General features: G+C 40.4%; 1 protein-coding gene across 6 annotated transcripts in view; it reads right to left on the bottom strand.

The window, feature by feature from the left end:
* Positions 1-19,827, bottom strand: part of LOC149164359 (uncharacterized) — a 240,123-nt gene that overhangs the window by 188,600 nt on the left and 31,696 nt on the right. The window lies entirely within an intron of this gene.

Genomic DNA, 19,827 nt, shown 5'->3' on the forward strand with positions numbered 1-19,827 from the left:
GTAATTGATAGCAAAAAATATGATATGATTGAATACAATGAAGGTCCTATATATGTAGCCAAGCAGGAGCGCTCTATCATAAGGAGTCATGTCTTTTGGGACATGCCCTTTTATGATTAATTAGACTTGTTAATCATCATTATTTATGTTATTTTATACAAATATATTCATAACAATATCTTCCTCCTTGAACACCATTCAAAATATTCCAAGGGGTAATGGAAGTAGAAATTTTGTTGCTTCACCTAATCACTTCGACCAATGACCCCTTGAGAACCTATGCCTTGGGATCTGCAAACTACATTGAGAACTGCAAACTATTGGAAAATGTGAGAATGCCATGTTGAAGAGCTATGACATGATAAAAACACCAAGCCCCAAGAATGCCATACAAAATCAATATGACAACCAAGTTGGGAAAAGGCAGGTGCATCGGGATCAAAGGGGTAGTGTAAGGGTAAAACTTAAAAGTACAATAGGCAATCACCTTTATAGAGCTAGACATTGAGTGGTCCTATAAATCATGAGTCCTGATAGATCCACCTCTAGGATGCCCGTCGTTACCCTGAATGTCAATAGGGTTACATACAAAAACTTTTGCAGCATTTATCACCACCATTGAAAGCCTAAAGTCACAAGTCAAAGCACTATAACAACCATGCGAGGTTTTGTATTAGATATCCCATGCCTGTGTCTTGCTCTCATTATCTATATCTTGTTGTCTTGGTCAAACCATGGTTGGTATCTTGTAGTTCACTTTAGGTTCCTCTCATCCTATAATAATGTTGGAGGGCCTTAGGTGAGCTAACCTAAGACTCATGGTTTTATAAGACCCTATTTTTGTAGGGGTGATCATCAATGTATGGGCCAGTCCAACCCACGTCAAGATGCACCTATCTTTGCCACATGGTTAAAGTTTATCAATTCTGTAGGTGGTCTTGGCTTTGGTGCAAAATTCCTCAAACAGCTCTCATGCATAGTAGTTTCATTTTTTACAACTTTCAAATTTCTCGAGGTAGTATACAATTCCCAAAGTGGTCTCAATGGTTAAAAAGTCAATTTGGTCTCATATTGTATAGTTTGATGAGAGTCGTCCATGCCACGTTAAATTTTTCCAATCAAAAGTAGCAATGGCTTGTTACAGCATGGTCAAATATTAACAAGTCAAACAAGCTTCCAAATGATAGAATAGGGGAGCATTGGGAAGATTTTCACATGCATTACATCAAAAATGGTCTACTTAATGAAAGCAACAAAACCCATGTTTCAGATTTTCCAAATCCTCAAAGGCGTTAGAGATCATCCACTTCGACATGATGACATGACAAGATAGGTTTTCAGGTGGCAAAACAAGGGCAAATCTTAACAGGGCAAACTTTAACAGAATTTCACATGTAATATGTCAAAATTGGTCTACAAAACAAGAGGAACAAAATCCATGTCTTGATTTCTCCAAATTCCCGAAGGTCTTAGAGATCCAACAAAGGGCATGTGATTTGGTAACACAGGGCATAATTTGGTCAAACAAAGCAAGACCCAAAATGAAATCACGCTGAGTTACAACAATCCCAGGTGGTAGAATTGGCAAAATTATCAATACATTGGAGAATTAGAAAAAAAGTGACCAAGTAGTGTAAGTAAAAGGAAAAAGTCAAGTCAAGCTAGTTGTTGGTGAAGTCAACTAGTCGTTGGGTGGTGTAACTAGTCGTTGAAGACTTCATGGACCAAGAAAGTAGTCGTTACAACAAAAATTATTCTCCCCAAGGACCAAGTCAAATTCCTCCAAGGGCAAATTAGTGAGGTGTTGTGCTAGGAGGTTGGAAAACAAATAAACCATGGATCAATTCTACTACCCTGAGAAGAAGTAGGGGGTGAAAAGGGAGAGTCCAAATTTTGTTTGCCCCTGCTAGTCCTTTCTTGCAACCTCAATATGGAATAATCAATGATCAATTTCACAAACTTCTGTGCAAGAGCTATCTCAGGCATATAACTCTCATTGATGTCCTCAGGGACATGCTGGGAGTGATTAGATGAGGGAGATGGTTAGAAGACAAAACCTTGAAAATTAGTTGTTTGTCACAACAATCAGATTCGAAAGGATCAAACAATGTTAGTTCATTATGTTCAAAAGTTATGCAACCTGAATATGACTAAGGGACGTTAAGCAAATGATCTAAGGATTGCTGAAATATATCAATGATCGTATCTTCCCGAGTATAAGGCAAGGCAAGGTTATCATCAACAGTATCATAAACTGAATCCTTGTAAAAATGATGGCTACTCATATCCCACTTTTCTCCTATTCATCTCATCCAGTGGCGGCCAACAGCCCCTGAGAGCCACTTTGTAGCCATGTGCAATTCATATCTCTTCATCAGCGATATGTTTTCTCACTCATTTGTCAAGAGCACATGTTGGAAGGTGGGCTTTTGATCAAAAGATACTTTATGCAATATGCAATCGGGTGCTCATGTTTGTTTGTATTTGGGCATTCTGGCATGGATTATGGCATGACTTCGACAAAGGAAGGGATTGACTAGGGATTCTAATGGAAAATTTATGTAAATTCGATGCCCTTGCACCGTAGTTTCACCACCAAACGTCTACAACAAATAAGAAAGAAAGCGAACTAAATTACATTTCATTAAAATGGAAAATAGAAAATAAAGAAACATAATTAAACTTTCAAATAAAACATAAGTGAAATTAAAAAAATTCTGAAGTTCTAAATTGTAATGATTTACATGGAATCAAAGTGATCCTTCCACTAATAGCATCATCAAAGGCAAATAGTCTAGTACCCTCTCGATACGTTTATATCTCGCAATTGATTGTGTTATGAACCTCAGCATCAAGTACCGTCCTATAAAGACAAGTATGTAGCCCTTCCATCACCTCACCATCAAAATCAAAGTTTTATTTGTAAGAAAATGTGGTGTTAAGGAAAGTGTTGTTGCATAAATGGGTCAATGGAGCATCCTAGTCCACCTACGTTCAATCAAATCCCGCAACATCATCTATCTATTAAACCAAAGGGTACCCTTGCCCACATAATAAGATATCATAGTTTCTTTGGCCCTATCCATGGCCTCATACAAATAGCCCATTACAGGCTTGTCACCATCAACCAATCTCAGAACCTTTACTAAAGGTTCACTAGCACACTTCATCCTAGAAGTGATCAGTGTATACCAATTTGGCAATGGATCTACCATCATCTCTCATGCTATATGTACACGCACACCAATCATCACAAACAAACATTTGCTTTAGCTCAAACTAGCATTATAGCAAAGACTTAAGAGTTAGGAAGTTGGTTGCAAAGCATGTGATTGCAGGACGCCGAAACTCCTTATTTCTAGTGCATTTCCTCGTAAGGCTAAGGATGAAAGCATGGCTATATATGAACTTGGGGATGTTATTAGCCTAATCAATCACCTCCTTGATGAAGGAAAGTTTCGCCATATCCTCAAGCATCAAATCGATACAATGTGCAGTGCATGGAGTCCAAAATACCGAACGATGCTTGTCCATAAGCATCCTACCAACAACCACATAATTAGTTGTATTATCAATTATGATTTGTACCACATTGGGCAAATCGATCTGCTGGAGAAGCCCATCCAATAACTCACATAGCAACACTGCATCTTTTACATGTGCAGATGCATCCACTGATTTGATAAACATAGTACCCTTGGGGCAATGTACCAAGAAATTTAGAAAGGTCCTAACCTTCCTATCTGTCCAGCCATCAAACATGACTGTGCATCCAATGACATTCCATGACTGCTTCAACTCCGCCAATCTAGAGTTGATGTCCTTTTCTGCTAGAAGAATTGGCCCCTACAACGCATTATATGTAGCGCCTTTATACCCTAGGCCAATGATAGCAAAGGCATCACACATCAGTTGCCAAAATGGATTATTTGATAAACATAATACCCTTGGGACAATGTACCAAGAAATTTAGAAAGGTCCTACCCTTCCTATCTGTCCAGCCATCAAACATGATTGTGCATCCAATGACCTTCCATCACTGCTTCAACTCCCCCTGTCCTTTGCAATGGAAGTGGACAACTTCAAAATTCAAACCTAAGGCACAAACGAACACAAGAAAATGACATTAAACCCCACTAGAAAAAATAACAACCTGTTGATTTAATAAATCAAATATTAAAGATTTAGAAAATTATATTAGATCAACATCAACTAAAAATAGGAGGGTGGAAAATAAATTGATTCAAGCTGGTTGTCCCATTCCTTAAAAAAAATTAAAAAACCTTTCATTGTTTTATGGGCATGAAAATCATGACAAAATGTTAAGAAATAGAAGCAAAATGTCGGCAAGCAAAGTGGCACACAAGAAAACAAAAAATCTATAAAAATAAAAAGCATTAAGATAGTGGGGTTTAGATACATACCTGTCAATGGAAACTTCACCATAGTTTTGGCAAATGAAGCTCAACCCTTGCAAAAAATCTTGATGGTGGATTGGTGATGACTTCTTAGATTCCTCCACAATCAACAAGGATGCCCAAAATCCCTTTTCCTCCCTTCTCCAATAGCTTGGAAAAAAAATCGAGTGAGAAAAAAGACAAATTGGGCTCCTTAATCCACCCTTCACACCAACCTAGTGATTTTTTCCATTAGGCAATGATAAATCATAAAAAATCACAATTTTCTAAAAAATCGCTAATTTTTTCAACACTACTCTAAAGTTAGATTAGTAAATGGGTTGTTATAAGTTAGGGTTTGGATGACCTTCAATAATAGGGCATACAATGTCATATAGTAGCCTAAGAAAAGCCTTCAAATTGATCTTCAATAAGAATGGAGTAAAGACTTCAAATAGAAACTAGGGCTTAACTAGGGAAAATTGTTTTAAGATTGTTAGATATGCACAAATAGCAAATAATAGGGTGACGTCAGCCCTTCTAGGGTATGTAAGGCTACCCGTTATGCTAGATTTTGCTTGTATACGATTTATGGAGACTAACCCTAAATAATGAGCCACCCACGTGCAATAAAACAATAATTATTATGCATAAATCAAAGCTAAACCATAGCAGATGCCCTAGTCATCTAGGAGAGAGAAAATAAGAAGGATTTTTATTTAGTTTTAAGGTGATCAACGCATAGACCAACGCCTTACCCTAAAAGGGTTGATGGAGTCTTTATGGCACAAATTTCCAAGGAAGGATATTGAAGCAGTAAGGGGGGATGCTCTAGGGCATCCACTTCTAAAACCCTAGCTATTGTTCTTGTGAGGGGAGAAATTAAGTATAAGGTCTGCACATATAGAGTTTGCCTTGAAGAGGACAATTTTACATGCAATTATGAAGCAAAATTTCAACAATGATAGAACATTTAGTCATGGAACAAGTGAAACCCTACTTTAAACATTAAAGCATGCAAAATATCAATAATAGACAATAAACTTACAACAATCCTCCACAAAAGCACTTCTTTCAATCCCAAAACAATGTCTCCAAGCAAAAATCACTTCCATTAGCAAGTCACATCCATAAATCTCACATGTTGCCAATGTAGCAAAAAAATACAAAGGCACACTCTCTTAGAGAGAGGTCAAATTACATGTGTGATGATGAAAAGAGAGAATGAGGGGAGGCTTTACTTATATGGGCCTTCTTCCACTCATTTTTATAATAACTCGACTGAAAAGCCCTATTGAGAAGTTTAAGTGTTCCACAAAAAAGAGGTTACAAGCCAACATCATAGCTCAAAAACATAACAAATGTGCCATAAAAGCCCACACATATGGGAAGAAATGCTCCCAAAGCATGATGTCATCCTTCCAATGAGCTCAATAAGCCACCAAAAGGTGTGATAAGGGCAAATGTATGCTCCATACTCCAAGATGCATCTTCAAGGATCATGTGCAAGCCTCCAAAATGTGAAAATTTCTGAGTTTACAAACCAGAAATCCTACTGCAATAAACTTACTTGCATTACCTACTTCTATTTTTCATTTAACAACTTATTTTCAGAAATATTCAGAAAATATTAATGCAAATACACTGCAGCCTACACCAATATACAGATCAAGTACTGAAAAATAAATGAGACAATCATGCAAAGGACACACTTATTTTTGGACTAAACGTCCCCGGAAAAACCCAATGCGGGAAAACCGGTGCAGCAGCTCTGAGGGTTTTCTATTATTAAGCAGAAGTTCTGAATACAAATGTTGGTTGTCCTCCCGGCAAACTAGTAACAGAGATATACAATGGCAAAAAACCTGAGTGACTTTTACGTCACTTCACCCAATAGGTTTTGGCTGATCCGGCAGCAAAACTGGTTGGCCCCGACTACAACTACGCTGCCCCTTCACAGTAACTGCGTGGAGCTCTCTGAGGCTCTGTGTCAGCTCTGTGTCAGCTCTTCTGCCCACTGCATCAGCGTTCCCCAGTTGTTTCGACAATTCCGGCACTCTGTGTGGAAGGCAACTCTCTCCCTCTGCGTCAAGGCTGCATGGGCCCAAACTGGCCCAGCGTCAGCGCTCCTGGCTACTGCGTTGCCTCCATAAGCTTCTCTCCGCCTCTCTGTCTGTATTCCCGAACTATCACTGCCCCTCAGCTACAAGATCTCCCTAATCGATTTCCCTCCTTAGAACTTCTCACCTCAGAAAATCGATTTCCTTAATCTCTCTGTGTATTCTCCAACTGACCCCAAGCCTCCATTTATACTTTTCTTGTTGAGAAATCTATAGCCAAGATTAAGTCTCTAATCAACGGCTAAGATTAAATTAGACTTGATCCTCGTCGCTTAGAAGCTTCTCACCCATATTTTCATTAATACCCATTAATATTTTAATTTTCCTAAGTTTAGACTTAGGAACCCCATTAAAAATATTAATTATTTTAATAAAATACAATCTGGGTGGAATTTCACCAAACGATTTCTGGGTCTTGGAGATCTCACGTGTTCTAGCCTTTCCACAAAATTTTGGAGCTAGAGCACATTCGATGCGACCCAAAAATCAACACAAAAGTCACTCCATGCTAACATGTCGTGTCCATGGTGCCCTACGTCCCCCTCAAAGGAGCAAGAGGGGTGACATGGCACTCCATAACTCAAGTGTTGGGGCTCCAAGGTGATGTACAAGCCCTCCCTTGTCATATCGAGATGACAGATCATTATTTAGACTCTAAAACAAGTGATGCCCATCAAACAGGGTCAAGGCCAACCTGGGGGAATCTTGGGTACACTAGGGCCTAGGCACATCATCAATATCTCCAACACCAAGCTTCATGGGCATAATGTTTTAACACCTTGGGGTCCCTCAAGGTATCGAGCATCATGTGGTATCAACAAATAGCCCAACACCTTGCTCTAGATAGGCAACATTGCATCATCAAAATCAATCTCTCTCTTTGCAATGAATGGTACGACCCCTGTTGCTCTGTTGAGGTGGGGCAATCACCTCAAGAAGCCTTTGTTGTTGTGATAAGATACACCTGACAAAACCCTCTCAAGAACAAGTGCAAATCAACAAACATTAAGTAACAAAAACCATGGATGCATCATAATGGACCATACTTAACGTTATGGGCACAATTAATACTTCACACAAAGATCACCTTCAAATATCTAACTAGAGTAAGTTACGTATAAGTGTTCCCTCCCTTATGTTAGGGATGGCTAGAAGTATAATCCTATTAAGTGTTTCCATTCCCCAAGGGGAAGTGACAGGTCTCAATTTAGCACATCAATTCATAGGTGCATGTGAAATTGGTGGAAATGGAGTGGGAATGACTTCAGGGTTGAGTGCCATAGCCAAGTGACCAGCTAATGTTGGTCCAACATCCTGAGTGTATGATGTAAGGAGAGAGAAATCGTAAAGGCATGAGTTACCCATTTCCTCGACCTACTTTTTTCACCCCTATGGTGTCTTTTACTTATTTATGATAATGCTTTGATTTTGGTGGATAGCTTAGGAGCCCAAGCTTGCTTTTTTAGATTTAGCATTCATTACCCCTTAATGATGAGGCAGTTTCTCGCTCATCAGGGTTGGGACAATACAAGGGTTCCTTTTTTTATAAATGGTGTTAGTTTTTGTAGCATCGAAGGTGTTCTACTCTCGAAACTTTGTGGAGAGGGTAAAACACAGGAGTTCTCCATAACCCAAAAGTCGTTTCTGGAAATTCCACCTAGAAGCGTCTCAATCAAATTATTAGCCTATTTTTAAATATTTCCTAAGTCTAAACTTAGGAAAATGGGTTGATTAATCAGTATTAATTGATAAAGGTGTGAATCATCTAGAAACTAACACGAATCCACTGGGAAATGATCTTAGCCCTTGATTAAGTTTTAATCTTGGTCATTGGAGGTCCGACAGAAGATTATAAGAAGAAGTCGATGGGTAGATGGAGAACACACACTTGAGATCGATAGATTTTCTTGGAGAGTTCAATTTTCCAGAGAGTAGCAGCAGTTGTCAGAAGAGTTTGAGCCAGAGAAGGAAGCAGAGACAGAGAGGGGCAGGGAGAGTGACGTCGAAGGAATATTTTCCAGATACGGTGAGTACTTTGCAGAGAGGTCGAGATTTTCTCCAGGAGTCTGCGTAGAGGCAGCGCAGAAGCCTCAAAAAGGCAGTTTGATTTTGCTAGAGGAGAAGACGTTTTCAGTTCCAGAAGCCGGAAAGAGTTTCCAGAAGGCCGAAGAAGCGTTTTCCCAATCATCAGCAGGCAAGACATCTAGATTGTTAGTCGATTAAGGCAGCACGTGTGGCAGGCAGCGCTAGAGCGACGCAGAGCTTTCGGCCCCACGCAAGCCCAATTGGACGGCTAGCTTTTCAAGGGCAGTCAAGTGCCAAGATTGCTTGGAGTGAGGGTAATTTCCCTCAGATAATTTTTTACCAGGATTTTCTTTGTAGGATTGCCAGTTTTCGGCATCCAGATTGTACTCAGATTATTTCACTACTGCTTAATAATTAAAAACCTCAGTTGCTACACCGGTTTTCCCAAGCTGGATTTTTTCGGGGACTTTTGTCCAAAAATAATTGCGTCAATTTTTATGTGTGTGCTATAATATTTCTCACTTTCCAACACTATGATTTTCAGCAATATTATTGTGAAGATTCCAGTGTGTTTATTTCATTGTTGTCATAGCAATAAACTACTAATTTAATTAACAATTAGAAGAAATAATACCAGTTGTTGCAATAGAATTTCAGTGTTGAAATTTTCACAAATGGAGCATCAAGTGCTCTAGGGACCGAGTGATGGCTAATGAAGGGGTAGAGCTCATGCTAGGCATTTTCCCACGTGCTAATTTTTGTTCCATCCATCTTTTGCATTTAATCTCTTTCTTTAATTATGGCTTTCTTTTGCTTTTACCTTTCTGTTGGACACCTAATCCTCAATGGGTTAGTGTGGAAGTCGAATGGACAAAAGCAGTCCAAGGGACCTTGGGATCTGAAACCCAAGAGTCACATAATGTACTATAAATGTATATCTCATGTTAATAAAAAATGAATTGCATGATTTATCTTTCATATTGTCTTTGCTGTCCATGTGTGTTTAACATGGTATCAGAGCGGGTACGATCATAACTTTCTCAATATTATGTAAGCCACTTGTTTTTGTGGCCTGTGTAAACCAACGCTTCTATGTCTTAATGAAGCTTGTGGGTTTGTGATTATTTGTTAGGATAAATTTATATTGCTCATTGAGATTGAAGTCTGTAGTATGGCGTGAGTGCTGGTTCATTAGTTCAAATATGCTTTTCATATCTGTGTTGATTGATTTGCATAAAACGTTTCCTTCAATTATGCGTACAGAAATCTTGGGAAATCAATGCGCCCAAATCTGAGGCACACGTTGCACTGCCAGCCACTCCATATTCAAAACGTTGCATAAGCAGACCTCATAATAACACTATCTCCATTCTGCCATTTCTGTCTACAAACGCAACGCATCCGCCATCCTCTCAACGAGAAGCTGGAGAGCCACCTTGCAGTTCCTGGTTATTTTTAAACTGAAATTATAACACCTCTGGTCCATGTCTGCTCCTATTTCATTGATGCGCAGAGAAACGCTCCTTCACTCAGCGCTATTTGTGCCATACTTTACCTGTGCCCTCTGTCTTTTACAGTCCTGACTCTTGAAATTTTATCTGCGCTCTCTGTCTGCCAGAAGGCGACTGTCCATAAACGTTTGATGTTCTGATATGGCAGAACTGACACCTTCTGCGTTTTTTCTGAACGTTGTATACACCACGACGGCTTTCTTCCTGCCCCTGTTCTGCATTTCTGCACACTGACATATCCCTACCAAATTTCGTGCATTTTATTCCGACTGTTGAAGAGTCAAGTTGCTGCTTGGAGATGTTGAACGCGTGAGAGTGCCGGAGGTTTGCTGCCTAGAGGAATTGTGGTGGAGTGAGCGTGGAACGGAGGCGCATTAAAGTCGGAGGCGACCTCCCCTACAAGAATGATTCAAACAACCACCTCGCCGGAGTCAGATATATGTTTGAGAACCGGTGGTAGGAGCGGCAGAGTTAACAATGGTATTGAAGTTTGTGAAGAGAGAGTGGCTCATGTCGGGACTGTGAGTGTGATATAGGGTAGTCAGGGCTGTAAGGCTGCAATTGATAAGAAGACCGACTCACGCTGGTATAATATATAACAAGGTTTAAGAGATGCGGGGGTATGCGACTGGTGAAGTCCTTTTTGCGTTCGTGGTATCAAACTGCATTTGCGTTGTTTTAAAGTGATATATATACGGTGATATATATTGGTAACATGGTATCAGACTTAGTGGTTTGCATCGACTTTGTACATGACAACGGCAAGAAATGGTGGGCAGAGTCTTCCTTTGATCACCCTATCAAGAGTTGCATGAGAGCGCCTGATTCAGTGCTTGTTACCATTTTTGAAATATCTGCGTTTGCATGCAGTTTGTAGCTTCTCGAACAAGAACTTGTGTAGCGGACCTGCAAATAGTCATTGAGGTAGTCAACAATTGTTTATGCATCGAAACTTGGCCTGAATCACATCAAAGCGTAGCGGTTTAAAGCTTGAAGCCGTTGAAGTTGTAGAGACCCACATCAATTTTGGAAGCCTTGAATGGTGCGCTGGCACTATTTCATTATGTTGCGAGTTGTTTTGAATTGAAGACTGCATTAAATGCTGTGTTGTGTGAACGCTTGAATTTACTGTGCAGTGTCGTGCCTTCTGGTGGCCAGGCTCCAGGTGGTCGCAATTAAGTTGTTGTATAGAGACAAGAATGACGGGTTCTGAAAATAATAATATCCGTGTAACATATGTAACTTTCTGCAGTTTTGATGGTAGCATGGTTATATACAGTGATATATATTGAATGCGCTGTTTTGAATTTACTGTGCGGTGTTACATTGAACGCTTCCTCTGCTTTTCTCTGATCTCCCATGCGGTGGTAGACTGGTGTATTGTGTGATTATTGAATGTGTGGAGCGCTCCTTTTTGAACGCTGCCTACTCTATCTGAAGGGTTGCTGATTCTCATGTAAAGGAAAGAACATCCACCTATCTGCCTAACAGGACAGGTCCCAAGCTCCTTTGTTTGCATTATATGTGTTCTGAATGCATCCACCATATTGCCACCGACATCGTCGCGATAGAGGCGATTGATGAGAACGTCGCCTCGAATCAAGAGATTTACACTTTCCACAATATCAAGAAAAACCTCATTCTTTTTGTAAACTAGACCTTCCCGCTGCCAACCGACAGCACCTGTAACTTGCAATGTAGCATTGGGTACAGGTTTGTCTGGTTGCTTGGATGAGAAAGGAGACCGAACCCCTTCTTGTGTGATGTAAAGCTTCAAAATCTCAGGAGAAAGATTTTGTGGGTAGCCAAAGTCCATGATCTCATCAAGAAGCTCGTAAATTAGGACAAAATTATTCCGGATGGCATCTTCATCGAATGCACCACCAAAGTAGGATTTGAACAGCGCCACTACCTCAACCACAAACTTTAAGGCACAGGCTGCATTAGCATTGCTACTGACAACAATCACAATATAGACATTGTTGATTACAATAGGAGCAAAGGAGTTCCAGATGCCTGGAAGACCGAATTCCTCATCATTTTAGGAGGCTGAGATTTATTGGGGATCATTTGTACTACTGCTAAAAGATCAAGGGCGCATTCAGTAAGGACAAGTCCAAGCCTTTCATTCCTTAAAATAGTGTTAAATTGAATATTAAAACATGGTTACATTGTTTCATTGAATTTTGGTCATATATGAATGATGTTTATTGGGTTGATGAGCATCTGAATGATTTGAGTCATTGGGTTTAAGAAGTTATGAATTTTCCTATTGAGATAATTCCATATATGATGGCTTTTAATGAAAGTAAGAAATCAATGGTGAATGATTTTGAACCACATGAAAGATAAGCTTTCGCATGCAATGGTACAGTTGTGAAATTGCCAGCTATTGAGGTTTTTGATTTGGGTAAAAAGTTGAGATGCATGTTACTAGTCCGTTTTAAAGAACATGGATTCTGGGAACTTGTTGCTGACGCTGATTTGAAAGTGAAGGAGTACTTGAAGGATCCAAACAAGTTTGCAGTTGCTGCTGCCCCAGTGTGGCTTTGTATTTAGATTTCATTATAGTGCATTATTCCACTGCTGCATAAAGATTCTGGTGAACTGATTGTAATCTTTTATATTGCACACTGATCATTTGCTGACATTTATAAAGGATATTGCTGTGTACTGTGAGTAGATATTACTTTTCTGCATTGAGTAGTAGTTGTGATCAGTTTGTTAAGGTGTAAATCAGACATTGAAGAAAAAATGGCCAGAACCAGTGAAGTATTACAGTTCCTTAAAACTCTGATATTATCTACTGTTGATGACACATTACAAATTAGCAAAGACACTCTTTGTGACATTCAGACCTGCCTGCATGATGCACAAGAAAAGATCGAATTTTTACAGCTTGAATCTCAGCTACAGCAAGAAGAATTAAAACAGAGAAGTCATTCTGAACATGTTTCTGTTCAGAACACTGACACTGCAACCCATCAGAAGCAAGTCAATAATGTTACAGTTGATTCAGATTTAGTACCCAATAAAGCAGCAGTTGTACATGCAGATGCAGAAACTCGGTCTGCACTTCCCAAGCCCATCATCAGACCTTGGGAACAGCTTGTCCACAACAAGCACAAAACTGGTCTTGGATATGACAAGGACTTGTCCTTTCATATTCCAGACTATGCCAAGCCCATTCAGTTTCAGAGTGCTGGATTCATTCATGACAGTTCACCTGCTCTTCATGACAGTTCACCTCCAGCTATTCCAGATTCTGCTCCTCTTCCACAGCAACAACAACAACAAAAACAACAGATCGTGAAATGCCAACACTGTGACCGAGTTGGCCATCTGAAAGATCACTGTTTTGATCTTCATCCATGTAAGCACTGTCATAAAACCAGCCATTCTTCACACAGATGCTTCAAAAACAAACGTCCTGCAAGAACAAAGATTCATCTTGGATGGATCGCTTCTTGGAAATGGGCATCAACAGCCAAGAAGATATTCCAAACACATGTCAGAACTTGTTCCAGAATATTGAACAGTCTTGCAGTTGAGTTTTCTCCATCATCTCACCTTGTATCTGACAGGGGGGGAAATGATGGTCATCTACAAGCTTCAAAGCCACATCAAGCGAGCCTGAGCCACAACCTGCCACACCAGTTTCAGAGTTGTAGCCAGAGACAAAGATGCCTGAACATGCCTTCAGTTGGCAATCTGGGACACTTCCTCTAGCAGAAGACTTCAGCTTCTTGCCAGTTTTGGAAGAGTTCCAGGAACAAAATTGAGAACACTTCCTCTAGCAGAAGACACCAGCTTCTTGCCAGCTTTGGAAGAATTCCAGGAATTGCATTAAGCATTCCAGAGTTGTTGGTCATCCTTAAACCATCACAGGTTGAGACTTCCCTTTTTAGGTTGAAGTTTTACCTTTTATGCGGGGTGAGACCTCCCTTTTATGGTTGAAGGTTTCCCTCTTTAAAACAATAGGATCACTTCCTCTAGCAGAAAACTTCAGTTTTTTGCCAGTTTTGGAAGAGTTCCGGGAACTGCACTAAGCGTTCCAGTGTTGGTGGTCATCCTTAAACCACTGCCCTTTATACCAACATTTCATAGAGCACATTCAGCCTAGTGCTGCCATGCATTTTTTTGCACATTTTGTATTACAGCTCTCTTCTTGGACTCATACATAACCCTTCGGATTAAGGGGGGGAATGTTGGACACCTAATCCTCAATGGGTTAGTGTGGAAGTCGAATGGACAAAAGCAGTCCAAGGGACCTTGGGATCTGAAACCCAAGAGTCACATAATGTACTATAAATGTATATCTCATGTTAATAAAAAATGAATTGCATGATTTATCTTTCATATTGTCTTTGCTGTCCATGTGTGTTTAACACTTTCTTTTAGTTGCATCAACCTCCAAGGCAAAGTTTGTCGACCCAAACTAAAGGATGAGGATGAGAAGGTGCCAATCCCCATGACCAATGACCACCAATCCAAGAATGAGATGGAATAATGGGAAAATTTGAAAGTGGTAAGTATTGAATATCATGGGCACGCTAATTCAATCAAATCCTCCCCGGTAGTGTCATTCTTATAACCCTGAGGCCTTAGAGGAGGTCCCACTGAACTAGAGTCAAAGACTAACCTCCCAAGTGAAGTGGGGGAACAAGAATACAGTCAAGATTGGTCAATCATTCGGATCACCCCTTGATTCATTTTAGTGTGCCCAAAAACATTAAGCAAACCCACATTATTACAAAATGGTTAAAGTACTTGTTGATGGATGACCCACCTTCCTCCAAAAGGAATGTCAGATGGGAGAAAGAAATCTTATTAGAGCAATAGGTGGAGGATCTATGGCATCATGTCATGTACTAATCAATAGGGTTGTCGGTTGGCTAGCTATCCGAGGAGAAAAAATTCTCCTATGAGTGACCACTTTTTGGTGGGTAACAGGGCACTCAAAGTTGAAATCAGCATGCTCATTAGAGCATTGCCAATTGTTCCAAGTGTTGAACTTAGAAAAGAACTTGATGAACATATTGTTGAAGTGAATGATCCATATCAGTGAAACAAAGCACTATCTTTGTATTTATCCACAGAAATATAAAGATAATATTTCATGTGTGTTGGGAACACAATTCTTGTCTCAAATTATCATATAGGGAAGCCCCTTAGCAATGATTAGATTTACCCTGAAGAACGGGAAGATAAATAGAGGTGACAGTGGTTCATCTTCTAATTTGTTGTTTCAATTTCTCTAGAGTATTGACCTTGCATATCAAACAAGACAAATCGAGTGGTAATGGGTCCCTAATAAGACTATAGATCTATGCTTCAAATGCCAAAATAAGAACTAGATCTATAGAATGAAAATGCTTTAGCCTTTTAAGATGTAAGTGAGATGTGTTATCACAAAATCTAGCACATCAATGCAAAGCCTTTTAGAAGGAGCTAAAATAAGTGTAACATGGAAGTGTTAGCACTGTCACTTAAGCAACCATTTCCCTCTCTTTACAGAAGAAGGGATCCAAGACAAGGGAGGCTTCCCTAGTAGCTTCAAGGAATCCTTGGGAAAGAAAAACTCAAGTATAAATCCTCCTATGTTAACCATTGAATACCACCACTTAAACATAAACATTCAAGGTAAAGAATAAGGTGGTTTATTAGGGTGATTTCCAAATTTCAGTATATGAGGTTTCTAAGACAATTCAAGATTTATCAAGTCCATGTAAGTCAAAGAGGGAACCCCAAACACTACAAATAAAGAAAAAGCCATGGTTGTTGCAAAGCTTGCAATTAAGATAATATGTTTGTTAATTTTACATTACCATAGTATGTTCTATGCTTTAGCACAATTTACTTCAATGTTCTTTATCAATGCAATGACAATTTCCAATTATTTCCAATAGCAATCACATTAACTTAAACACATTGACAGTAAATGCAGATAGAACATAAAAACATGTGCAGAAGACAAGCCAAGACAAGAGGACATAAGATTTGGCAAATGCCATGGAAAAATTCAATGTGGGGAAAACTCTTTGATCAAATCTTCTTATTATTATTCAATAGTTCAGCATGGAGAGAGAGTACATAGATCAAATTTACTTGCCTAATACACAGTCAAAACAACGCTGTCAAAACAGTAGTCAACTGCAGCCCTAACCAGAAAGTCAACGTTGGTCAAATCAGCAACAAAACTTCCTCCAAGCAGCTTGGTCAATAGCAGTCCAATTCGGCCTTCAAGAAGGGTCAGAGTCAACCCAAAACAATTCACCCAACCTCAGTCAAACTCGGTCAAACTTCAGTCAACACAGGTCAAACTGCCCCAAATGCCTCGATTTTTGTGCCATAGAATGTGGCCTCAAGGAATCGCAATTTTACCCAGAAAAATGTAGTCAAATATGCTCAAACGAGCCCTGGTCAACGTTAGTTTGTTTCTCTGAAATTTCGGCCTGCACTTGATTCTGAAATTTTCGTCCTTTTATGCCACACGTGGGAGAGAGAGAGAGACTACCCAAGTTGTACGAACCAATAAAGAGAAGAGAGAGAAGAATGATGTGATGAGTGATGTCCAAATGAGGAGAGAGGTCACTCCTATTTATACAATTCGATGGGCTTTTTGAGCCTACATTTGACTAAGGCCGACCTTGACAATTTGTGCATGAGAGAGAATAAATTCAAAATTCCACTTCTGCTTGTCAGGATGAGATGATCTTTATATTAAAATTGGATGTCTCAAAAAGAGGAATCCAATACAATAATCATCTCCATCATATGAGCTTTCCTAAGGTGGAATTTGGCCCTAGTTGCCAATTTTAACACTCCCTCTCAACCAGGGAGAATTCCACCTGCCAATCCATCTATCATCATCATGCCATCTTGTCATCATGCACCATCTTTGTCATCACTGCTTTGTTGAACCATGAAGTAATAATGAAGAAGAAGTGATCGAGAGTGAGTCACAAGACCTTACCACTCTCCACTGACAAATGTCAGTCCTTGATCCTAGATCAAGTTGTTGAACACCATGCATCCAAATCATAGGGAGTACGGCAGTACACGATGCATCCATCGGTAGTGCTATGGTCCCTAGCCATCTTTTCCCAACTCATTGGCCAAATGAGAGGTACTTCCCATGAGTCTCGGACTCCATGGGTAGGATGTGTGTTGGGGCATCGACAAGAGAAGGCGAACCACTCCTCCTTGCTCATCTGCCATAGGAGAAGGTGAACCACTAATCCTATGCATATGACAATCATAGGGGAAGGTGAATCACTCATCCTATGCATATGACAATTGTAGGGGAAGGTGAACCACTCACCCTACAGACATGTGCCCGCAATCGTAGGAGAAGGTGAAACACTCACCCTACACACATGTCAACCATCATGGGGTATCACAGGGGAAGGTGAACCACTCACCCTCTATCTAGCGCACCACTAGGGGAAGGTGAACCACTCACCATATGGTCGCACATAGCTCCAAGAAGTACCCCAAGCTCCTAGGAGCTCCCAGAGCTCAGTGTCCAACTCATACGAGACCCTCAAAGGAGGGTCTTTCCACGACTCCAAGTCTCTATCGAAAGGTTAAGAATTTGACCTTCCCCAAAGGCTTCGCGAGAATGTATGCAACCTACGCATCTGTCCTGATGTGTTGGAGACTTATTGCTCCCCGTTGTACCATATCCTGGATAAAGTGGTACCTAATATCAATGTGCTTGGAGCGGTCGTGGAACACGGGATTCTCTGATAGGCGAATCCCACTCTGGTTGTCGCAGAAGATCACGGTGGTATCCAGCACGTGCTCAAATATCTCACTGAAGAACTTCCTCAACCAAACAGCTTCATAGCAAGCCATACTCGCAGTAAGGTATTCGGCCTCGGCGGTGCTTAAAGCAACCAATTTTTGCTTCCTGCTCATCCAAGGTATTGAAGTAGACCCCAAAGAGAAGCAGCACCCAAATGTGCTTTTGCAATCCACCACACTGCCAACCCAGTCAGCATCTGAATATCCATGAAGTCTCAAGTTCCCGGAAGTGTATCTCAACCCACAGTGGATTGTGCCCCAAAGATATCTCAAGAGATTCTTAGCAGCAATCCAATGAATGTGATGAGGCTCAACCATAAATTGACTCAACGTGTTTACAACAAAATCATATATCAGAACAAGAGTTTACCAAGAAGTTCATCAGGGCCCCCACAAGTTGACGATACTCAGAAGGGTTCACTAATACAAGCCCAGCAGCACTTCCACACAGCTTCTTGAAGTTAGGTTCCATCAGAGTAGATACGAACTTGCAATCCACCATCCAACATCTCCCAAGCAGCTTCACAATGTATTTTCCTTGAGAAAGGAAAATCTCACCTGGCTTTTGCCAGACCTCCAGCCCTACGAAGTAGTGCATCAATCCTAGGTCCTTCATCTCGAATTCGGAAGCCAACTCCCTCTTGCATTGATGAACGAGAGGGTCATCACCTGACAAAAAGAGATCATCCACATAAAGGTCCAGAATGAGAGGCTTTTCCTTTTCCACCTTGAAGTATAGGTTTGGGTCAGCATCGCTCCTTATAAATCCCAGCTTCATAAGATAGTTATCAATCCTCTCATACCAAGCCCTATGGACTTGCTTCAACCCATAAAGGGCTTTCTTCAACCTCCATACATGTGTCTTTCAATCTTGAACTTCGAACCCCCGGGTTGTTCTACATAGACTTCCTCCTTAAGTGAGCCATGAAAGAAGGCAATTTTGACATCCATTTGTTGTAGGCTCCATCCTTGCGAGGTAGCAAGGGCCATGATTGAACGGATGGTTGTATATCGGGCAACCAGAGCAAATATCTCATCGTAGTCTACTCCTTCCTTTTGAGAGAAGCCTCGAGCAATGAATATGGCCTTGAACTTTTCAGCACTCCCATCAGCTCCATGTTTGATTTTGTAAAGCCATTTTGAAGTGACCATTGACTTGTCCTTGGGTCTAGGAACCACATCCCAGACATTATTCTTCATGATTGACTCATACTCCTCGTTCATCGCATCCTTCCAAACTTGGTGTTTCACGGCTTTTTCAAATGCACAAGGCTCAGATTGTACAATGGTACTCATGGCAACTAAGTACCCTTGGTACCCGTTCGGCTTCTTACTTTCACGAAATGTCCCCCTTGGTGCAATGTGTCTCTCAGCATCTTCAAGAGTATCTTTGAGCCACAAAGGTCTTTTTTTTGAAATAGAGGGCTCACTAGAAAGTGGATCAATGGGATCCATCGAACCTTCCACATCGGACATCAAGTCATCAGACAGAGGTTCTTCTTGCTTTCCTGTATCATCATCATTATTGTCCTTCCTAGGGATAGGAAGATCCCTAACTTTCCTAAGGGCAAAATCTTCATCGAAAGTGACATCATGACTTATTTCCACTTCCCTTTGACTAGGCACATAGATTCTATACGCCTTCGAAGTTTCACTGTAGCCCACAAACGCTCCTTTCTTCCCAAATGCATCTAGTTTGTTTCTTTTCTCTTTCGGCACATGAAAATATACGGGACAACCAAAAATTCTAAAATGATTAACATTAGGTTTCTTACCGGTGAATACTTCTTTGGTTGTCTTTGAAGTCCAATACTTGATGTGGGCATCTGTTTTAAATATACACAGCAGTGTTGGCAGCTTCTCCCCATAAGAACTTCAGTAAGCCTTGGTCATGAAGCATGGCACGGGTGGCTTCTATGATAGTTTGATTCTTCCTTTCGGCAACACCATTTTGTTCAGGAGTAT

Source organism: Pinus tabuliformis, chromosome 5_1 (genome assembly GCF_031772625.1).
Source record: "Pinus tabuliformis cultivar Carrire ecotype Pingquan chromosome 5_1, CPIR1, whole genome shotgun sequence".
NCBI classification, from domain to species: domain Eukaryota; kingdom Viridiplantae; phylum Streptophyta; class Pinopsida; order Pinales; family Pinaceae; genus Pinus; species Pinus tabuliformis.